Raw genomic sequence first — 25,139 nt, 5'->3', positions numbered from 1 at the left:
CCTTCTTAGAGTGTTATTATTTTGTACTACTAGAAATTAATCCCCTAATTAAATTGCAGCCTCTTTACATTATAGTAATTGTGTTTCATATTTTTCTACATTTCTGACATCACTTGGTAGAGTGGTAGTGTGGATTAAGGACTCTGTAGGTATCTGTTGATTGATTTTGTAAGAAAGAACTAACATAGTTTGTGATTTTTCAACTGAGCATGAGAGTTTTCAGGGTTTTTGCAGCTTTATGTCTCCTAAATGAGAACAATTAGTTATGGACTTTTCTGGTGCCAGTAGATCTGTCCTGGTTCTGCTCCCTACCCACCCCTAATAGCAAAATATTCTATATGCCCATTGAGGCTTTTTCAAATACTTTTTTGGCTCTCTTATTAAGCTAAAAACATATTGCATCAGTCCAGGGAACAGGTGTCATATATCTACTAATGCTCAAGGATACAGAAAATAAAAATAACTATAAAGACTCACAAAAATTAGAATGAATTTCTTCTTAATTTCCCACAGTATAAACCTATTTCCCCCATTACCTCTAGTTTCCAAACAACAGTGAAATAGGACATCCAATGATACCTGTCAATGACCCTTTCCTGTTCTTGGGGGGTTGAGAAGCAAGCTCATTATTTCTGAAGAATATCAATTGAAGAACAGTTTGAAGCCTATTCCTAGGTAATACTTGACTCTAACATTTGATTGATAGCTATAACCAAATGGCTATTCCAATTTTCTTACTCTGATTAATTTCTCCTACCCATTTAAAATCCTATTTGCCATCTGTATACTCATATTATTCTGTTGCTATAATCTTGGTAAAAATGTAGACTAGAAAATGTACCTTTTTCCCCAACTGATTTTAAATAAATTAATCAGAATGTGTACTTGCATAATCTAGAAACCTTATGTATTGGGGATAAACAAGTTGAAATTTCTCATTAGATGATTGTAAGTTGTGAATTTGTTGCTGAACCTGTGTTCGTTAATGATGCAGTGAGACACAACTGACTGACTCGGGCTGTTGTCCAGGTGGATGATTTTGCTTTTGTGATCATTATAATTTTATATGTATTGGTATAAAGTTATTGGTGTTCAAACTACAAAAGAATTCTAAAGATGCTTTTCAGTGTGCTTCAAATTCCTTGGGAAGCCAGGAGAGTTAATACTAAATATTTGATAAGGTACAATAATTTGAAAGATCTCTAATAAGCCCTTTTAGTCAAAGACTACAGAATTGTGATGAGTATTGCTTGTTACTGGTTGACAGCATATGTATACTCATAAATTGGTTATTTTCTTGGAAACTTGGGCAGCAAGCATAGCTGTGCATATTGATGTTATTATACAAATCAAATATGTTTAAAGAGACTGAGTTAGCAGAGGCTCAATATTAAAAGGCTATGGTTGACTCTTTCTCTTGGTCTTAATTTCTGTATCTCTTTATAATTGATTAATGTTCATTGGTAGGGTAAGTATGAATAATTTATGATTCACATAGCTGCTGGCTTATTAATTGTTTAATTTTAGAGAAAGTAACTATATATTAAAGAAATTCAAGTTGTCACTCTGAGCAGCCAAGTGAATTTATACACTTTGTTACTGCATAGTCCAGAAATAGAGTGTATCAGACATACACCCAGTGCTTAAAAAGAAGAATATTAATGAAAAGCTGAAGACATTTTTTCTAAATAACAAAGGAGCGACTGACTTGGCCTGACTGAGAACTATGTACTCTGGATTTCCTCCCCACCTCCACCTTACTGTATATATTTTCTTCTGCCTCAGTGATTCCATGCAATGTGCCAATCATAAAATGAAGTTCATTGAATGAACAATGCTTATTCTTTACAAGAAAACATAATTAAATATTGAAAACAAAGTTGTAATTAACCTCAGATATATTATAATCTCTTTGGAGTTTGAAGAAATGATTTTTAATTCTGAGACATTAAAATAAAAAAAAAACATAGAATATGTAATAGATTTCCTTCTTGTAGCCACACACATAGAAAAACATTGCTGTCTCAGAAAAATACATATTGTTCTCATCATAATTGGTAATAATTTCATTGTTCTCTACACTTATGGCTGCAAATCAAAGAGTGATGCAAACTTTATTTCAGATAAATGTTGACTGTCTTCCTTTGTTTGACAGAATATTTTCAAATAAATTCAAAGGATGATAGTTTTAATCAGCTTAGCATGAAAATAATCTGCAGTGAAGTTTAAGAATAAATTTGAAACATTTACCTTTCTGAAACTTAACTTTTAATGTTACATATTCAAGGAACAGAGTTTAAGAAATGATCAATAAGATTGATGTTGCCCATCTTTAAAATATTTTGGTTCTGATAAAAGTCAATTTCATATTAGGGAGTAAGGGGCAATGCTCTTTGTAAAGCTGAAGTGTGTTTTGATATGGGAAGAGAAGTAGAATGACTTTAATGATTTAGCCTCCTTGTTGTCTCTTTCATGCATTTAGTCTGAACCATTCCCCTGCCCTTGAGGAGCTGCTCTAGAGCTCACAGTGCTACATTGTGGAAGGGAGCATATGCTTAATGTTGGCACTTCAGTAAATATTGCTGCTTTCATGTATCCCTTCTTTAAAAAGTTTGGAAGAAAGAAGATCAGAGAATGCTATGTAATCTTACAAAATGAAAGAAGAACAAAATAGTACATGTATGTTCAGAAAGGGAAGGATGAAAGGCATTTAGTTATCTTGATTATGTCTTGTTTTTCCTGGTAGACTGTGAGCTTCTTAAGGACATTATGACCCTTGTTTAATTTACTTTTATTTATTTTTTTACATTGTTAAAATAGGGTTGTGGGCTGACATTCGCTTTGATTTTCACAATGCCATATCTAAATAATTTCTCCTTCACCTAATTTTAGACGCCTTGCCTCTTACTTTGTTTTCTTATATTACTGAATACTCTCAAATTTATGCATGTCCTGTGTCCTCCTATACATATTAATTTAAAAATTAAGGCATTCTTGCTACTCTTTTGCTCAAGGCTACACTTTGCATTCACGCAATTGATCGCTTTCTCCAGAACATGCTCTATTACTTCTCTTCTCTCTTACTTTCAGGACATTTCCCCCTCTTGTGGCTACTTCTCAGCTTAATGATAAGCTCATGCATGGTTCATCCACAGTAAAACAATCAAGTGAAAAAATATTAATAAATAAACCAACTTTACTTTCAGTACACATCCAACTTCATCTGTTACTACATCTCTCTTGGTCCTGGATCAAACTTTGGAAGAAAGTCATTACTCTGTCTCCATTTCCTTTTTTTCTCATTCATTTATCAATGTACTACAAACAGATTTTAGCCTCACTGGTGTTCTGGAAGATCACGCTTGACCTCTAGATTGCTAAATCCAATGGGTACTTTTTAAGCCCTGTCTTCCATGATCTCACTGCTGAACTTGGCATTTTAATTTTCTTTTTAATTAGACTTATTTTAAAATTATAAACAAGGCTCAAACAAATTGCTAGTACTACTCTTCTCCTTCTCATTTAACCAAGTGTATATTTTGTTTGTTCTAGATTTCTCTTTTTTGTCAATTGTCTCTACATAGTTTTTGTTCATTTTCTTATGGGTTTGCAGTGTATGTAGAATATATTTCAAATTCTAATCTGTTGTTATTGGTATGAATTGCAAATACCCTCCTCCAAGTATGTAGGTATGGGGTTTTCTCCTAAAGAACTTGCCATAGGTTTTGTTGGTTTTAACTTTTTTTTCCATTTCATTAATTTTATCTGTCTAAGACTTTATTTCTTTTACATTCTTTGATTTTTTAAAATTTTCAAGCTTTGAACAGTTAGTCATTAATTTTTGGTCTTTTTTCTTTATGCATTTATTTTCTAATATTATTTTTTAAGGATTATATATTTTCCTCTAAACAACACTTGGGTATTGTCCCAAAAGTTTTGTCATGTAGTATTTTTATTACATCAATACTATATATTTAAAAATATTTATTATGATTTCTTTCTTGAACCATGTCCTATTTAGAAATACCTTTTAAAAATTTAAAAATGAATAGGTTTGTTTGTTTTTTCTTTCTTTTGATTTTAATTTTATTACAATGCATACAGAAACATGACATATGTATTTCTGTGGAACATGTGTGTATCTAGATCTCTATGGAAATTTATGGTTAGGCTATTTGATGTAGATAATGATCAGTGTTTAGAAATGTATCATATATAAAGGCAAGAATATATATTGGTTAATTGTTGAGTGCTGAGTACTAGTTAGGTACATTGGAGAGAGCTTGTTAATTTTCTTACTCAAAATTTTTGTATCTCTACTAATTTTTTGTCTTCTTGATAATTATTGTGAGAATTGTGTTAAAATTTTCTACTATGAGTGTGGATTTTTCTCTTTCTCATAATTCTTTCAGTTTATTTTAATTTTAAGGTTATGAATTTTCTACCTTTTATAATCTTTTATTGCCACTGATTAAACTGATAGATTTTTTTTCTCTTATTATACGTCTACTGACTTAAAAGTTAAACATGCTGTTGCCATTATTTTTAGTAATTATACATAACATTTTAACATAAATGTGCATATTAACAGGTCTGTTGATGACATATTTTTTTAGCTTTTTTTCTGAAATTGCATGTATTTTGTCCTCACTTTTGAATGATGGTTTGATTGGGTATTGACATTTGTATTGATATTTATTTTACCTCAGTGCATTGAATATATAAATTCTACTGATTTCTGATTTTTATTGGTGCTTGATGGCAGTCTTATTGTAATTCTTTCATAGATAATATGTATTTTCTCTATGAGTTCCTTTGAGATTTTTTTTCTTCTTAGTCTTTGCTTTATAGTTTTACTGCAATGACTGCTGATGTAGATTTATTTTATTTAACTTGAAGAAAAGTTGTGCTTCTTTTCAACTATTTTTGAAATTTTCAGTTTTTATTACTTTAATATGTTTCTTGCCAATATCTCTATTCTTTTATATTAAAATTCCTATTGAAGGTATGTGAGAACTCATAATTCTATTCTCCGTGCCTCTTAACTTCATGATCCTTTTTAAACATCTTTGCTTTTTTTTCTGTCTTGCTGAATTCCAGATAATTTTCTCAGACGCATTTTCCAATTAACTAACTTTGTCTTTAGCTGTCTCATATAACCCACTGAGAAAGATTTGTTGTACTAAAATAACTTCATATTTCAGTTCTTGAAAATAGAAAAATTTTATTTCATTCTTTTTTGACATGCTTGTTTTTTAATATGGAATCATATAATACTTCCTCTTTATATTTTAGTCACTTTTTCATTCAATACAATCTTTATCATACTATCCCATTTTCTGCAATTCTTAGAGTCTAACCTGCTGACTATTGTATTTGATAACTATTGTTTATATTGAGTACTTCCTAGTGTATTTTGCTATCTTAACTTGCTTATGTTCAGTGAGGCTTTGTGTATGGTTATCCTGAGAATATATTTTTGTGTTATGGGTTTATTTTGTTTCTTCCACCTGTTGCAAAAGTATTAGTAGCTTGTGTGGGAGTTCCCATACCGTGCCATTCATGTGAATTTGAATCATAAAGTAATCTAAAATGTAAGCCTGTGATTAGAATTATTAAAAGCAAGGTGTTTTACCTCTACCCCTGGACTGTTTTTTTCCCCCTAGATTACTCTTTCAATGAGGATGTGGTATGCTCAGAGTCTACACATAATATATTCTGACTCCCTATCTACCAGGGTCCTATTTTTTTCTTTTTTTTCATCATGTGATCATTATATCCAATTACCAAAATTATTATACCAAAAGGCTCCTATCCCTGAAACCCAAGACAGACAGAATAGGAAGCTAGCTACTAAATGGTCTGGTTTTTATTTCATAATTTTACTTAGAAGTCTCACTCTTTACCTACATAGTGTCTTGGGAAAAAAATGGTTACTGTTTGTTATTCTCTCAATGTTTCTTCATCCAAATGAACATCAGTTATTGTGATTTGCTTAAGGTTTATCATAGGATATGTGAATGCAGGTGTATAAGTCATGGTACAAACTGCTGAAAGAATACTGATTTTAAAAGGCAGTTTTAAAATTCCTTACTTGAAAAAATTCCTTGATGGTATTTTGTTTTTCAGCCACAGGCCTCTCATTACACATGAATACAATATTCATCCATTGGTAATGTAGTGTGGAATAGTGGTTCCCCAAAGGTATCAAGACCTAATCCTTAAAATCTTTAAATATTATCATATTTGGGGAAATGGTCTTTGAAAATGTGATTAAATTAAGGTTCTTGAGATGATTTATCCTGGATTATTAGTTCTGTACAAAATGCAATCTCAAGTCACCTTGTAAGAGAGAGACAGAGGGAGATTTGACAGACAGAAGAGAAGACACACTCACACAGAGGAGAAGGTGATAAGAAGATGGAGCAGAGAGAGATTTGAAATGGTGACCTTGAAGATTGGAGTGATGCAGCCTCAAACTGAGGAATGCCTACAGCCACCAAAAGGTGGAAAAGGCAAGAAAGTGATTTTCCCCTAGAACCAAAGGAGGGGCATGGCCCTTGCCAATTCCTTCATTTCCACTCAGTAATACTAACTTTGTATTTCTGGCCTTTAGACCTATGAGAAAACAAATTTCTTTTGTTTTTGAGCCATGAAATTAGTGGTAATTTGTTACAGCCACCATAAGAAACTAATGCAGATAGCTAACATGGCTGCGTTTCTTCAAAATTGGACAGTATAAAAGAGACTGAACCATCATCTAATGCTTACTCTAAGTGTCTTTAGATGTGGCCATATAATTCAAAGCACATGAATAAGAGAGTAGGCCAGGGGTGGGGAATCTTTTCATGTTGGAAGGCTGCATTAATTTGGCTATAATCAAATAAGGCTGTATTCAAGAATCTTCAATTAGATATACTTAAAAATGTACATTATTTTATAAAAATCTGACTACTATATACTTAATAATTTAAAAACATGAAGACTATTTGTTAATTTTAAAGTTAACTAACCTTTTAATGATTTGATTGTGTATGCTTTTTTGTTGGAAAGCATTTTGAATATTTGGTTGCAGCATGAAGTTTCCCAGTTTCAGCTGATCCTCTGGATGGTTATCAATCATTTGTGACCTTAAGGTCATCTTGATTTGGGTTAGGTAGGAGAATGTAGATTTGCAACAATAAGTGGTTAAAAAGCAAGAAAGCATTTTTTAGGGGGCATGTTGCTGAAAGTATCGGTATTCTACTACATTTTTCCATGTTTCAATTGGTTCTTTCTTAGCATCAAACAATGACTTTAAAATGTCACCTACTGAGAGCTCAATCAGTTCCATCTGTAGTTCTTTAGGTGCCTTAGTGATATCAACTAGGTGAGGCTGAAATGCTAATTTGAGTGTGATATCATGATTCTCAAAGTTACTGAACGTTTCATTGTATTCTCCAATTAATAGGTCTATAATAGCTGCATATTCTTCAAATGATTCACATTTATCATCCTGCTCATCAATGACCTTTGCTAACTGGGGAAAATGTTCATCAAAAATTTCCTTTTGAAGGAGAAGTGTTTTAAAAAAGATAGCTTTTTTTGAAATGCTTGGATTTTTTGCCACATATTATATATAGACTTAGTTTTACTTTGCAAAGAAATATTCAAGTCATTTAGATTTGACATGACATCACATAGAAATGATGCATTCCTGTAGAAATATTCTTTCAATAATTCACATTGCTGATTCTGTTCTTCACAAAATTTAACTATCTATTCTTGCAGAGATAAAATTTTGGCTAACACTTGTGCCTGCAATAGCCAATGCACTTTAGAATGATACAGCAAATGTATACTGAATACCTCATCTTTCAACTTTAGCATGTTATGAAACTGATGGTGCTGTGTTGCTTTTGCAAGAATATAGTTAATAATACTTATAACTTGTCCCAAAGTGTCACTTAAAATAGTAGCTTTAGCACAGAGATTATGCTGATGCAAGATAAAATGAAAAGAAATGAGAGCATCTGGATCTGTGAATAATTTTTGTTATCTGTGCAATAAACCCTTCATGTTTTCCTGTCATGGAAGGTGCACCATCTGTACATATGCTCACTAGATTTGCCCAATTCAGTCCAACTTTATGACGTTTGTCTTGAAAGTTGTTAAAGATATCTTTCCCCCATGTTCTATTCGGAAGAGTGTACAAAGCAAGCAACTCTTTGTAGCAAAGAAAACATTCTGTTATGACCTGAATGAAGTATAAAACTGGTGCCAAGTCATTAGTGTCAGTTGATTCTTCCAAAGCAATTGAATAATACATTTTTTCCTTTTGAAGTGTTGCATAAAGTTGTTCTGTTAAATTGAAGGCTAATTCATGCTCCTGATCACTTATGGTTCTCCTTAAAAGAGGCAGTGGTTTGCACTTTGAAACCTTACAGGGATCTAAGTATCCTATAACTTTGAAAATGCATTCTTTCACAATTTCTACATCACTGAATGGCTTCCCTTTTTTCCAGAGTATATAAGCTACTTTATAAGTTGCTTCAGTGGCATTATTTCCAGGTCTTATTGCTGCTAGAAAGAGTTGCCTTTGCTTTTGCTTTTAATTTCTGCAATACAACCTTTTGTGCCTCTCCCTCTAATTTAAAATATTTGTGGTCCTTATGAGTGTTATAATGCTGATGAGAATTGAATTTCTTTAATGTTGATATTGCAGTATCACAAAGAAAGCAAATCGTCTTATCTTTAGCAGAAACAAGATAATATTGCAATTCCCAATCCTCATTAAAAAATCTGTTTTCTTCCTTCAGTGTTCTCTTGGTCTTCTTTGACATGATGGGCTGTTAAGCAGATAGAATTAAAAAATACAGTCAAGCCATGTAACTATTAGTAGATTCTACTTCAAACAGAATCACAGTGCACCATTGTCAAAACCTGATAACAGACTGGCATACTTGACCCCCATAAACCCTCACCAACCAGCCTTGTGTGGTAGTGGCACCAGTCAGGCGAGGCAAAGTTAGAACTACATCATGAGAGAGTAGCAGCCATCAATTTAGCCCTTATGTCTTACTCATGTTTTAATTGTGCTAGTCAATCTGGGAGGATTCTTTTGTTGAAACTTATTTTATTCTTTGGCATTTTAAATATGTTCATTTAAAAAATAAAAACATAAAAAATGAACAAAAATGTATTAATAAAAATAAAAGGATTTGTTCTGTAAAATTTGGATTCAGTCAAAAGGCTGCACTTAAGGACGTAGAAGGCCACAGGTTTCCCTCCCCTGGGAAAGACACTCTAGCATCATGTTAAGGGTGTAGGCTCTGGATTTTGGATGCCTGGTTTCAAATTCTACCTCTTACTAGTTTTGTCACTTTGGGAAAGTTGCTAACTTCTCGTATGTAAGTATCTTCATCTGTAAAATGGAGACAATGAGAATTACACCCTTGCAATACAATAACAGTTACAATAACACCTCTAGAAGCAGGTGTTATCAGTACTAAATTAGAGATAATCCATATAATACAAGCACATAGTAGGTGCTCAGTAAATGTCACTTAATATCATGCTAGTTTAGTCCCAATATATGGACCATGAATAAGCATTCTGATCTCAGATTGCACTCACTCAACCATATTCTTTCATTGGCATTTACTTGGTTAATAAGATGTAAAGGAATATCATTAAGTATTTAAATTTTTGTATTATGATGCTTGGAGTCACCTGTTCCTAAAGTTTTGAATTCTTCAACAAATGATGATGATAACATTTTTTCAGCCTGGCGCGGTGGCTCACGCCTGTAATCCTAGCACGCTGGGAGGCCGAGGCGGGTGGATCGCTCGAGGTCAGGAGTTTGAGACCAGCCTGAGCAAGAGCGAGACCTGTCTCTACTAAAAATAGAAATAAATTATCTCCCCAACTAAAATATATATATATATATATATATATATATATAAAATTAGCCGGGCATGGTGGCGCATGCCTGTAGTCCCAGCTACTTGGGAGGCTGAGGCAGTAGGATCGCTTAAGCCCAGGAGTTTGAGGTTGCTGTGAGCTAGGCTGACGCCACAGCACTCACTCTAGCCCGGGCAACAAAGCAAGACTCTGTCTCAAAAAAAAAAAAGATAACATTTTTTCAAATATGACATCAAATCCAGTTTGTTTAAATTTATTTTTAACATGAACCATTTTTGGAATAAATAATACTACATTTCTATATCTAGAGATAAATTCAGATCAACCTGTGCTGGACTAACTTTTAAATAAAATCTAAAAAATTAGTTTTCTGATTAATATCATCTTGTTATATTGACTGCATAACATAACATTGCAGGGAGGGCAGGAAAATGCTAAATAAATATTCCTGGACAATAACCATTTCTTGGGTGATCTTTATAATATTGAGAAAAAAGAATTGCTTTTCCATTCTTCAGGTGATGACTAAAATAATCTTTCAAGCATGTTACAAAAAAGATAAAAATATTAGACAGGAAGGAAATTTCCTCTTCTCATTTATTTATAGTGGGCACATTGCAATCAATAGGAAAATTGGGAGAGTTTTAAAGGCTTTAGTAAGATGGCATTTTTTAGTCACAAAAACTATTGTATGGAAGCTAACAGCATGAACTAAGAGGCACCACAGCATAGATCTGAGCTATGAGTTATGCAGCAGATAAACCAATCTTGCCTGAGTATAGGGCTGATGAAAAGACATCTTGGGAGATAAATTAGGGAAGTAGGTTGTGGCATGTTGAAAAGATTTTGAGTGATAGTTTAAAAAAGAAACTTTGTGGTCTACTAGTCCAGGGTAGGAATCCTTCTCTGCCACTTACTGGCCATACAACCTTTGGAAAATTATATTCTTCTATAAAATGGAGATATTATTAGTCTAACCTGACAGAGTTGTTATAAAGATTAAAGAAACTCATACATTCAAAGTAATAAGCACTGTGCCTAGCATTTTATAAATAGGCAGTGGGGCATCAGTAAATAACTTTGATAAAGGGAGGAACAGGACCAGAGTGCACCTTAGACAAATCCATCTGATAGCAATGCTTTTGGTTAGTAGAAGATGGGGGAAAGATTTTAGGACCTGATGCAGGGCTTTACAGAAAGGCTTCATTGCACAAAACAAGGTACTCTTGTGGGATGTACTATTATTGGCACCACTGAAGGCATTCTTAATAAATGTTTGATAAATATGAGTTATTTTTTCCAGTAATATACAAGGTCTGTTAACTTATATGAAAGCAGTGGAACTTAAAGTATAGAGTAAGCAAACAGAAAATAGTCAAAAAGATCCAAGAGCTTTGTTTATCAAGAAAACAAAATGTGAGTATAAAGTTAATGATTGTGTTCAAGATAAGGCAAGGATGTCTTTATTTTTCTTACATATGAGCAAATATCTGGTCATTTCATAGAATTTTTTTTTCTTTTTGGTTACTTGGGCTGAGTTCTTAATTTACTTTTACTGCCTCTTCTACATTACATCTGAGTTTATAGTGAAGTTAAATGAATATACATTTTTTAAGTACATTTTGAGTAAAATATGTAAATCAGTTTGGCCTAACATTAAAAAAAATGATTTCCACAATTATATATTAGCTCACCAAAACACCTTAATTTCTTTTTCAAATATTTATGTGATGTAATAAAATTGTTTATTCCATAAACCCTATTTATTTCCAAATTTTCTATTGTTGTTACTGTTAACAAGGATTTGGTGCAAATGAAAGCTAAACTTGAGCTTTCATCTTTCTTTTCTGCAATTTTAAGAGTGGAGAATGATGACAGTGTTTGACTTGCCCTGGGGAATAGGCTAGAATTGAGGAGGTCTCCAGAGAGAAACAATGTCAGCAATATATACAGACTTGTGCTATCAATACAGGGAGCTCTCTCAGCATTCTCCATCATGCCGACTGGGCTGGGTGGTATAGCCTTTCTATTCCTTTTAGGTCAGAGTTTCTCAGTTGCTTTTGCTGACCATCGAACATTGTATCTGTGCTTCAAGGCCAAGTTGGAATTATATACTTTCCCTTTCAGCAAAATTGAGAGGAAAAAATGTAAATTAGTTTGGCTAACATTTAAAGACATTTATTCCCACATTTAGATATTTTTCTTAGGTGATTTCTGCTCTTGTATTTTTCTTCCTACAAACAATATAATTTTATAATGAGATAGAAAGGTCAATATGGTGGTTGTTGTTGTTTTTTTTTTTTTTTTTGCAAAGATTTTCTATGCCTTTTTGACATGTCTAAAAAAATCCAACTACGTAGAAACTATTCTACTATTCTACAATAGTTTAACATTTTCTTTAGGAAATTATAAGCTAATAGTACAAAAACCATTTTACTATATCACATGTATGACATTATTTTCATTTTCTTCCTCTTTCTTATGGTGTCTATGAGGAAAACAAGCATCCAGTGATCCATTATTTCATCAAAACCCAAGTAAGTCATTTGGAATGGAAGACAGCCCAGTGGTGTCATCACTTAATGCAGAGATTTTGAAACTGAGGCTCCTAGGACCTCTAGAAACCTCGTGGAATTGTCTTGGAGAAGAGGGGGATGTAAATTTATTTTAAAAGAATTGCAAAGATTAAAATATACATCCTCAAAGCCATTGATTTAGAAGATTGTACAACTAAGGAGATAGAGTCCAGTGCAGACATACTTTGTTCTACAGTGCCAAATAAATGTGAATTTATAAAATTAATGAAATTTTTAAAAATTGAATCATATTTTACTTGCTTCATGTCAAGAAAATTTTTGATAGTCTTTTTTAAATTAAAAAATTAGATTACTTTGTAATAACCTTTTACAGCTTTTCAAATAATTGAGCCTTGTAAATCAGAGAACTTGTATTAACTATTGTGCCATTTGCTAAGTTTAAAATTGATTTTTTCTCATTGAAATGTTATTTTTAGATCAACTTCAGTATATCTCAAGTCCTTATTTGGATGTACTGTTATCTAATTGGGTAATTTTACTTCATCACACCATTTTAAAAAACTTCCTAAAATTGGCTAATAGCATGTTATTAGGAATAATTTTAATATGAAAGCAAATCTGTAATTGTCTGTAAAACCAAATTTTATTACTTAACGAGACTCTTCTAGGGATTTTGAAAATTGTAACAATGATAAAACACATTGATGTTTTTAAAAATCACTGTAGAATTCTTAGCATCATAGCATAAAATCTGCATATGAGATATTGAGAGCTTCCCCCTGTATTACTTTTTGTTGCTATGGGCATCTTCTTTCTCCCTTTCATCAACATTCTCCTAGTGTGGGGGCAAGGAAATGAGTGACCTGGAGGGAAAGAGGCAACCTGGTGAGCTCTTCAGTCCTGGAGCACCTGTTATCCATGGATTTCAAAGCACTTAATCCTGTTTGATGGTCCTGTGAGTTAAGAAGTACTTTACTACTTGGCTGTGAACTTGTCATAGGTCTTCAGTACATTATTGGAAAATACAAGCCCTGGGCTATTTTCCTGACTCCTGGGTCAATGTTCAAGTCAAGAGACAACACTTAAGCCTTGGCTGACAGGAGGATTGGGTGCTGATGGCTAACAGCGCTAGTAATCTATCTTCTTGCATCCTGTTTATCCATATGTACAAAACATGCAATATTAAACATCCTCACACTGCAGAAGCTTAGTGGATGGAGAATTATGATCTTCTTCCATGGAAATCAGAATAATTTAAGGCATACGTGATTGTGCCATGAACAATTGAGGACAAAGAAAAGAATAGAGTAACTTAAAAAGCCTTGTGATACAATATAATTTGGAAGAACTATGTTAAGACATAAACCACTTATGAGATATTTATAGACTTTGACTTTGTAAAGCAACTTTGAATTTGACTGTGTTTATTAGTGAATGGGAATTTATTTCCCTATTTTGAATGAGCATTTCTTGGCAGGCAAACTGTGCACAGGCTACAATGAGCTTCAATGAAGTGCTTTCACATTCCCTTCCCACTGAGTTGAAAGCCTTCTTATATTCTCTCAAGTGTGTTTCTTTTCCCATGGAGGATGGCTTTGTTGAAAATTGCTTCCTCTTCTCTTGATTATTGAATCAGATATTATATTCAGCTCTTCCATATTTTATAGAGTGTTGGTGAAAAAATGAAATATAATGAATGCGATTCTTCCTTGTATTTTGAAGGCTATGTAGATTCAGCTCTAAAGAATTTAGTGGGGCTAAGCAAGGACTGGAAGAGGGATATTATTTAACTGACTTTTCTCTTTCTCTATAACTGCTCCCCCCACCGCTTCCACCATTATGACACTCTTCCTTTCCAGCATTTTCTTTGTATCTCAATAGCCAGAGTCATCCCTCAGCACTCCTGTCTCCTTTGAACAAACCCCTTTGTTCCAGCCCAGAGGAGTCATTTACCAAAGATAATTTACTATGCTTCCCAAAGAGACCAATGTCCTATATTCTAGAATTTTATTTTTTTCTTCCTTTGTATTTATCATTAATATTAACTTGACCTTAGAATGTTGTTCATACACTAAGAAAAAGCAGCATTAAATTAAAGTACCCAAGATCAACATAAAATCATGTATACTCTTAATATACTTCATATTCAAACTGTTGAGGAATTTAAAAAGTTCTGAACTTTTATTATATTTCAGTTTTGTCTCTTCAGAGTTATATGCTGCATTATAAAAATATAGACCAACTCTAATCATAGTTATACCATTTTTGTCTTTTTGGGTAGGCATACTCTAATAATTCATTCATTTATGAACAATTGATTATAGTTATTGAAGCATCAACTCTAGAGTCAAACTCTTTAACAGTGTATCTGCCAATTCTCTGTTGTCTCCCTGTGCTGGAGATTTCTTGTCTATAAAAAGAAGGTAGGATTGCTGTATTCCATACATTCACATATGTAGTGCTTGGCACATTGTACATAGAATCTAACAGTTTTCTATTATAGTTATTTATTCATTATCAAAGATTTATTGAGCTCCTATACGTATCATAATGGTGATCTTATAATGTAAAAGTGTTGGTGGAAGCAGATATTAAACCAACAATCAAATAAATAGAATTATAAATTATGATAAAGGCAAACATGTTGATGTAAAGTACAAGAAAGAAAGGAAATGTAGTTTGATGGAAAAACAAGGCTGAAAAATGGGGGATCTAATGTATTCTAAAGTGAATGACAAGTCTTCAGTGAAGAAGAAACATTTGAACAGAGATCAAAAGGATGTTAAAAGTTTATTGGTTTAGGAATGGGAAGAGTGTTCCAGAAGGAATTGCGAAAGTTAGAGAAGGGGTCATTGATAGGGAGGTGTCTGAGAAAGTGGGAGGAAAATGGATGTAGCATAGGCAGGAGTACACAACCTATTTAAACACGGAAATAATAAGAGATCGGGAAAATGCAGGTAAGTTCATAGATTTGATGGCAGAGAGTTTTCTTCTCATTGTATCTATCTACTCTGTGCAGTAGAAGGTGAAGCAGTATGCTGAGACTGAGGTTTCTACAAGACTGCTGGTTTGAGGACAATGCAGAGGGTCTGAAATCATTGTGTGGAGAACAGAAAAGTCGCTTGACCAATAAATATACAATTGCCAGAAAGTCTGAATCTCATTAAGATTGGTGATTATTAATTTATGTAATGGTGCCAATATTACCTGTGGTATGTTTTTCTCTAGTAGGGCTCAGCTATCTAAAGTCAAGGCTGGAGAACAAAAACTATGGAGACCATCTAAATTTGGGGTTTTGCAAGTGGATAAGATGCAAAGGCAGAGAGGAAAGGGAATCAGGTATCATAAATGTAATGGTTAGAACAATGTTCCATAACTGGGTAGGGATGGAAGTGAAGTTCTAAAGAGACTAATTATAGAAAGATAGTAGAAAGATCAACAAATTGGAGTTTTCACCTGTAATAAGTTTTAAGGTTATAGTTAGTGTAGTTAAATAATAATTAAAAAAAACAGTAAAAAACTGATAGTGATCACAACTCAGAATTCTTACCATAACAAAATTAAAGTTGGAAGAGTTTCAGGGATGATAAGATTCAATGTTTGCCTGGGAGAATGGATGACAAAAGAGAAGGTCATTGGAGATGAGGAACTGAAACAATTGGGAAGCTAGGATTTGGAATGAGTTGTCCATGTGTCTTTTAAAATCCCCAGGATTATAACAGAAATTGTTATGAATGGAGAAATTGTGAGCTAAGTGCCAAGATTTTCAAAAAATGTGAGGGCTTGGGGGGGTAGCGGGGGTAGGGGGCTGAGATCTTGACAGATGTGATTGTGAGCGTCATATAATAGAGTGGAATGAGCTTCAAAAAGCAGCGTTTTATTATAAAAGCATAAGGGAATGATTGTCTAGAGATATTGACATGAACAGTTCATAAGGGAAAAAGCAATTTTGTAACTCCTGCTTTTTAAAGAAAGTATGGTTTTCATGATTTTCTCATAATTTGTCATTAAAATACATTCTTTTGATTTTCACATAATTATAGGTGGAATGTCAGTTTTGGCTTACGGCTTAAAATGCCATTTTAAAACTTGCCTGCTTTTAGAAATTTCAGTATTATTTAAAGAGCTTTGCTTTATGTATAAACACACATATATATATACTTTCTGCAGGTAGAAACACCATCATACAACTCATCGAACAATACCAGATATTTGATAGTATACTGAAATACTGCAAATATTTAAAGATTAAGAAAATATGTTAGGGGAAAACATGTTCACTGGAATATGTAAAAAAAGCAGAGAAAAATTTGTGATGAACTGTGTGTTAAAATACTTGCATACAACTTCATCCATGTTCATACATTAGAAAGGTGATTTAATCACCCATAAGAAATTACTAGCTTCTCTGTTCGTGAAGCATGACATTTCAATTGCACAGCCAATAAAAGAATTACATGAAGAGACTGAAATGATTTACTGTACGAAAAGCATCAAGACCAAGGTTACCATGGTGAACTACTTTTCTGCACACCCAAGGTCAAGTGAGAGTGACCCATCAAGGGGCAACCTTCAGTTACTACCTAGTAAGGAATTGTTCTTACTATTATTATTTGGATACTTTCTTAAATAATAAAGATGATTATACTGTACCTGTTACCATTATTTACCTTTAATTATATCCATGTTACATTTAAATTTGTAATTTAAAAACTGACATCATTGTTAAAAAGTTATTAGAAGAGCATTGGTGTTTCTCAGAACCTCATAAATTGTGGCTGTGTACTATAATCATTTCCTGAAAATGTGGGGAGGTTAGGAAATGTTTACATATTTTTAATGTAACTTAAAAGAGATATAGTTGTATTGTAGTTTTTAATGTTTAACCAGAATCATCTTTATTGTAAATAGTATCTTTATTCCATTGGAATGGAGAGGGAGAAAGAGTATAAATAGCATATAGATATTATAAAAATTGTTATGTATAATTAATACCTTAAAATATGTCCAAAATTCTGGGAAGTTCATATATTACTTCCTTCAGATACATTTTGTTGATGCATAAAAAGAGGACTGTACTAATAAATGTCTTTTGAATTACACATGGTGTAAGAAAATGAAAGCCTTTGGGTTATGAATCTTGGATTTAAAGAGGCAATCATCAAATATTTAAGATGAAAATGCAGTAACACATGCTAACTGTCATGTGTAAGTTTGGTGAATGTTATGACAAGGTTTTTAAAACATTTATAGTTGGAGTATTTTTATGAAAATATTCATTAATTCAAACAGACATTCATATCTGGCAACCTGCATTTTAATCGTGATTTCTGGCTGCAAGAGAAAATCGGTAAAGCCATGAAAGAATGGGTGAAATATATAGCAATCATGTTTAAATTATACATTATAAGGCATACATATCTGTATGTTGTCATATTATGCATTAAATTTAATGCATAAATCAGATTGTTATAATTCTGATGTCGCCAAAAGGCACAAAATATGACAAACAGGAATAGGCATGTAGATATTATCATATTCAATAATTCAATGAGCATTTGTATTATGTAAATTAACTTTCTGTTAATAAAAATTATACTCATTTATTACGCCACTTCCATATAATAATTAAAAAAATGTCTTTTTTCCCCCAAAAATCATTACAAAATGTGAATAATGCATTTGTTTAATATCTATATAAACAAGATCTTACCATCTGATTAGTTCTGGAAATGAAAGCATTATTGATTTCTATAATAATTTTTATAATATTGCTACACTGCAGTACTGAAGTCGCTAATCTCATTTTGTGGAGAATTCTATGCATTTAAAGCAGTGTTTAAACTTTTTGAAAGTAAACAATCTTAGTTTTTATAGGACCTGGTAATGTACAATTTGTAGAAATTATGTTTTTGGAAGTCAACAGAAAATACTGTGAAGAACTTAGTAAAAAAGTTAAATTCCTTCTCCCAGTGCTATAGTCTATTATCAACTAAAATAACATTGAAAGCTAATCCAACCAACTCTTGAGTTCCATATGTATCTTTCTTAAAATCAGTGGCAGTCACATTGAGGAGAGTAGATTGAATGACTCCCAAATGACTGACTTAAAAACATAAAAAATAGTTAGAAAAAATCACTTTAAATGAGGAAGTATAATATCTTAGAATACGCTGTTCATATATCTTTTGCAAAAAAGTGATGTAGCATTCCATCATAGAAGGTATGTTTCTCTTCACTTTTGTCACATTGTCATATTTTAATGGCTTATTCAGGTCATATTATTATATGCATGTAACCTTATCATTTTACGTATGCTGCACTTACTGATTGAGCCCTGTAGGCATTCACAAAAAAAGGTGAATATATCTTTTAGATACTAATAGTTTTACATTATTGTCATAGATGAAGATGCTGATAAACTTTTTAACCTAGCTTAAACAAACTACAATTTTCCCTGGAAAGAATGCAAATAAAGTTAATTACAGAAAAATGAAGAAAATTCCACTTTAAACTTTAGGCAGCAAACTTAAGAATCAAATTAAAGAGCACTTAATGTATACTAATTACATGTATCTGCTCTATGGTAGCAATGGGATGTTTAGAAAATTGTTACATTAATCCACATGATGTTGCCAATATTTAAACATATTTGACTCACAGGAATGGCAGTTTCATATGATTCAACTTAAAATCACATGCGTCTGTACTCATTATTGTATAAAGTACTTTACTGTATGCACTGTACCTCTGCACAACACACTGTTTGAGCAACCAGTTCTTTTTAAAATAGATTTAGTGGGTATAAGTTAAATTCTGTTGCATGAGTATATTGTATACTTGAGGAGTTCGGGCTTTTCGTGTACCCATTACATGAGTAGTGTACATTGCACCCCATAAGCAGTTATTCATCCCTCCCCCTTTTTTGGTCTTCAGTGTCCATTACACCACTCTGTGTGCCCTTGTGTAGCCAAAGGTTAGCTCCCATTTGCAAGTGAGAATATGCAGCATTTATTTTTCTGTTCCTGGGTTGCTTCACTTAGGATAATGACTTCCAAAGCAGCCAGTTCTTAAGCAAGAGTCTTTACAATACGCAAGGAAGTGGGCTTACCTAAGAATTTATTTTCAAGCCATTGCTCTACCACTCATTCACTGAACCTTTCTGAGTCTTGGTTTCCTTATTTGTGTTATGGAGATGCACCAGTCAGATTGCTTCAAATTGGAAATAACAGAAACACAACCAAAGTGGCTCAAATATAAAGGGCTGCTTATCTCAGAGAACAAAAAGTCTGGGAGAGATCCAGGGTTGCTTCAGGAGTTCAACAATGTCATTACACCTAGAATCTTTCTCCTAACCTCTCTATGATTTTTCTGAGTGTTTTGGACTGAGGATCTCCTGATTTTGATTGCCAGATGGTTATAGTAGCCTTATTTCCTCACATAGCAATGTCTGAAGGACATATGCCTGTTTCAAAATATATTTTAAGAGCAAAGAAAACCTTTTCAGAATTGTGTCATGTGGCAATACCTAAAACTATCCCAGGCAATGGGAAATTGTCACCATCTTTGTCTTGGATTAAAGAGGCCTCTTCCTTGAGTTCATGTATGCAAAGAGGGTGAGCATTCCGATAAAATTAGGCCCCGCCCATGAGGAGGAAGGAGAAGAAGCTTATGTAGATACCACCAACATCATGTGCTACACTAATTCATGGTATGATGTAATAATAAAAAATACATATGAAAAATTGGAAAATAAAGTTGAATTTCAATTTTTTTTACAACCTATAATAGAGTACTGACAAAATTTGGTACATAAAGGTGAAATGATGTAGAAATAATTTATATGTAAGCATGTGCAATAAAAGCCATAACATGATTATCAGTTACAGTAAATAAAGAATTGCACAAGTTGCATGTGATGACATCAGAATGTGGGAAAATTTTAAATTCATGGGTAAGAATATTCAGGATAGTGAGATTTCAAGAACATTTGGCTAAGTTACTAGATTTTTCAGTTTTAAGAAAATTTTTAAAAGTTCATGGATAAAACTTGAGTTGACTAAATGCCTAATAGTATTAATAAAATTTAAAAGTCATTGGGTTTACTGTTTTTTTGCTTTAAGAAGCTAACCTCTATAGAATCCCAAACATAAAGTTAGGAAAATCACAACTATCCTGAAGGTAATATAATGAGAATAAGATAATTGGAGTTTCAATATTAATTTCCAAATGATGTCAAAAATAAGAATCTGTCATCAACTCTGGGGAAGTGTTTTTCTGAATTACAGAAAATATTTGACACTTAGTAAGTCTGTACTTAATATTTTAGGTTGTATCAGTGTAAATGAAAAGAATGAGGACCAAAAATACTAAAAATGTATCAGTATTGGAATTAAAGTTACAGTTTAATATAAATTTACTTTATGAAACTGAGTGACTTCATATTTAAGAGCATATTTCATAAGAAACTGGCACCTATTCAGATATTAATATCTGAAATATAAATGGTAGGGGAATGAAGTGAATTATATAACAGGTTAGGGTTAGTCATTAATTGCTTTTTAATGCAACAATTAAAAGAGAAACTCCACGGTCACACAGAATATAATTAAGATGTTTTAAGTAGGCAAATTCCTTTATTACACATGATTGGAGAACTTTAGTAACAATTGAATTAATAAGAACTTTTTTTATGAATATTATTACTTCATTAGTCTATAATATAGTCTTTATACCAAAATACCTTTTCTTGTAAATAATGTACCAAAATCCTTTAACTTTATTTAGAATATTCTTAAGAATGAACTTCACTTATTCATCTTAAGAAAATAAAGTATGCAAAAGTCTAAATCTACTTGTCATCTTAATTTGATATTTTTTGTATTGGTATATACAAATGAGTGAATTATTTGACAAAGTATTTTATGTATTACAAAGAAGAACAATTTTAATAAGTAAGATAAAATAGATATAAAAAATCACCTATACAAGGCAGTATGGAATAAAACAGTGATTTCTAATACCGTGTTATGGGTAGATTTCACTTGTGATGAACTTTCAGGAGTCTGAAGTGAAATGAGGAAAACTGAATATAGTGTTATATAGAAGTTAGTATAAATTATAAACTGTGTCTAATTTTAATATGAAATTATGTCCTTCCTATCTTTTTAGAGTTAATATGTCCTATCTTTAATGAAACGATGATTTTGTTAATGTTGTTATCTAACAAAATTAAATATTGCATGTGTCAAGCTCTAAATTTATTTTATTTTAATAATTTCTTGCTCTATAAAACTTGAAAATCTTGGAAAAACTGATGTAGAACAAGAACTACAGGGGATGAGTTTAGGAAATTCAGTTTAAATGAAATGATGAATTCACCCTGTGCAAGAGGAATTAGAAAGTTTCCCATTTTTTATATTTTGCCCTCCATTTTTATTCAATACTGGGAATAGATTATTTTCCCATATCATACAGGCAAGGAATGTATGTGTATGTTTGTGTGTATGTTTTGGGGATAGAACTGGATGACTATGAGATGGGAGTTGGCAACTAAGTGTTTTGATTACAAAATGCTACTCTTCATGCAAAATAAAAAGTATCTGAAATGGCAATAATTAAGTCCGTATTCTCAATACACTTGAGAGTTAAGTTTTCATGGCTGAGTCAATATATAATCTGCTGACATTTTATAGAGTTGAATATATATATTGAACAATCAAGATAATATTTTATTTTTAGGGGAAATATGTTCTTAGCAAGAATGCTTTTTATGCCATGAAACATAGGTGTAAGCCCATTCCTCTTTAAAAGCTTCGATTGATTTTTTCAGTTGAGACAGCAAACACAAGATGATCCATGAAGTTACTGCATCCTTTCTGAGATTATCTGGCTTTCTTAAGTTGTTCAGACAATTCCCTTTGGAAAATGTCTACCTGAGGGTACAAATAAAAACACTGTCAGACTGGAGAGAGGAAACCAGCATAATAATAATAAGATTATAAAATTATTTATAAATAAATAATGACATTAACAGTGTCATTAATTTACCAACTTACCTTGTTTTGCAAACAAGGAAGTAGATGTTAAGCAGCTTGTATTATGTCACATAGATAGAACACAGGTCCTGAGTGACTTTAGAAAAACTAAATCACATAGTTTATCTCCTCTGTGATAAAATTACGGTCTGTACTAGGAAATACGTAACTCATCTTGAGTGGTCTATAAATCACAGCATTTATGTTTCTTAATTTTTCTTCAAAGAGGTTTTTTTCTAATTTTCTTTAAGTATATGGCCTTTTCCTTAAGATCAACAAAATTAATTAAACTCAATATTTTATATGTTAATTTATTGCATCTGAAGTGAAAGGAACACAATGGGTTAATAAGTTTGATCAAAATTCTGGATTATTTACAGAACAGAGTCTAGGGAAATAACTTTTTGTAGCCTGTGGGGTAGTACATGTAGAAACTTAATACGTTAAAATGTTACAACAAAAGTATTAAGTACTATCGTACATGTAACTAGAAGAAAAAAGCCCTCTTCTGATTTTGTTGTAGAAAGAAGGAAAATAAATGTCTACTTTCAGATTATATAGATCAGTGAGTGGAGGGTGACTTAGCAAAAAATAAAGAAAAGAATTTTAACCTTCATGCCCTGCCTGGGTCCTCTTCTTTGTAAAGCAGCCGTTGAGGCAAATGGTTATATTATTGGCGAAATTGTTATTGGCTCCATTATTCACATACCAGCAGGTTTTCTACCAGCAGGAGGAACTGAAATCACTCCTCAAAATAATGTAAAGCATTATCTATGATTTGGACAAGAGAATCTGAGGACATAATGTGTATAGGACTATATACCTCTTCCTTAATGTGAATATAGTCTACATTACCACTAAAAATGATGATCTGGTTTTTGAAGCATGTGTGTGCACTTGTGTGCTCAATAAATGTAAAGTAATTAGAAGGTGGAATAAAGCAAGGATGGGAGAAAGAAAGTATACTTGTTCTAGTTTCCCCATTTTTTTTATAGCTGGAAGTCAATAGAAGCAAAAAAAAAAAATCATTCCTTGAAAAACTATAAGTAATTTTTATAAAATCAAGGTCTATAAAATTTATATTTTATGGTGTAACCAGAACTGCCACAGTTATCTAGGCTTAGATTTCTATTTAAGTGGATTTTATGCTCACCACATCAACTTTTTTACTATGATGCATCAATTTTAGAGTTTTGAAATTTTTGATTTATCTCTTTGTTGAAGATATTTTTATGATCCACTAGCTTTTGTTAAAATAAAAAAAAAATCATGTGTACGCCATTCACTGGGCTATAGGTATTTGAGAATGTCTCTCCATTACATTCAGACTTTTTTAAACTTGAAAAACCTATTTTATTATAAAATATGAAATCTTATGCAATATTTCCGGTATTGAAAATACCAGCATTTGTGATTATTCTCTTTCATAATATGTGGACTTTTACTATAACACTTTTTCACCATTGCTGCCATAAGTTACCTATTACTATGTAACAAATTACCCCCAAATTTAGCAGCTTAAAACAAAAATATTATCTGAGTATCTGGGGGTCAGAAATCCAGGAGCAGGTCAGCTTGCAATGTTGGCTCAGGAGCTCTTGCAAAGTTGCAGTTCAAATGTTACCCAGGCTGAAGTCATCTGAGAGCTTGGCTGAGCTGGAGGATCTGCTTCCTGTTGACAGGCACGGTTCCTCAGTATGGGGACCTCTCCCTGGAGCTAGTCACAATATTGTGGCTGGCTTACCCCAAATAAGTGATCCAAAAGAAAAAGCGATGCTGCAATTTCTTTATGACCTAGACTCTAAGTCACTCACTGTCACTTTTGCCTTGTCTTATCACAGGAGGGGATTACATGAGGGTATGAATACCAGCAGACAGGGATCATTGCGGGACATCTTAGAGTCTGGCTATGATACCCTACAAATTTTAAGTTTTAAATTTTTTTGTGGTAAGATGCACATAAAATTTACCATTTTAACCATTTTTAAATGTACAATTCAGTGACATTAAGTACACTCACAATGTTGTGCAACTATCTGGAAAAGTTATTTCCAGAACTTTTTTATCATCCCAAACAGAAACTCTGTAAGCATTAAATAGTAACTCCCTATTCCCTTCTTAGAAGCCCCTGATAACCCTTCTTCTACTTTCTATGAATTTGCCCATTATTGGTATCTAAAGGAGTCCAAATATTTGTTCTTTGTGTCTGGCTTATTTCATTTAGCATGGTGCTTTCAATGTACATCCATGTTGTTTCATGTATCAGAATTTCGTTCCTTTTTTATGGCTAAATCATACTCCATTGTATGATTGTTGGATCATATGGTAATTCTATATTTAATTTTTTGAGGAACCGCCTGTTTTCCAACAGGGCTGCATCATTTTACATTTCCACCAGGAATGCAGGTGGGTTCCAGTTTCTCCACATCCTTGAAAACATGTATTTTCCATTTTACTGATAATAGCTATCCTATTGGGGGTGAAGTGTTATGGCATTATGGTTTGGTTTGCATTTCCTCAGTGACCAGTGATGTTGAGCATCTTTTCATGTGCTTAATGGCCATTTGTGTATCTTTGGAGAACTGTCTATTTAGGCTCTATACCCATTTTTTAAATTGAGTTGTTTTTTGTTGAGTTGTAGGAGTTTTTTAAAAAACTTTTT

This window comes from Eulemur rufifrons, chromosome 3 (genome assembly GCF_041146395.1).
Source record: "Eulemur rufifrons isolate Redbay chromosome 3, OSU_ERuf_1, whole genome shotgun sequence".
Classification (NCBI taxonomy): Eukaryota; Metazoa; Chordata; class Mammalia; order Primates; family Lemuridae; genus Eulemur; species Eulemur rufifrons.
Note: the sequence above shows the minus strand (reverse complement) of the source record.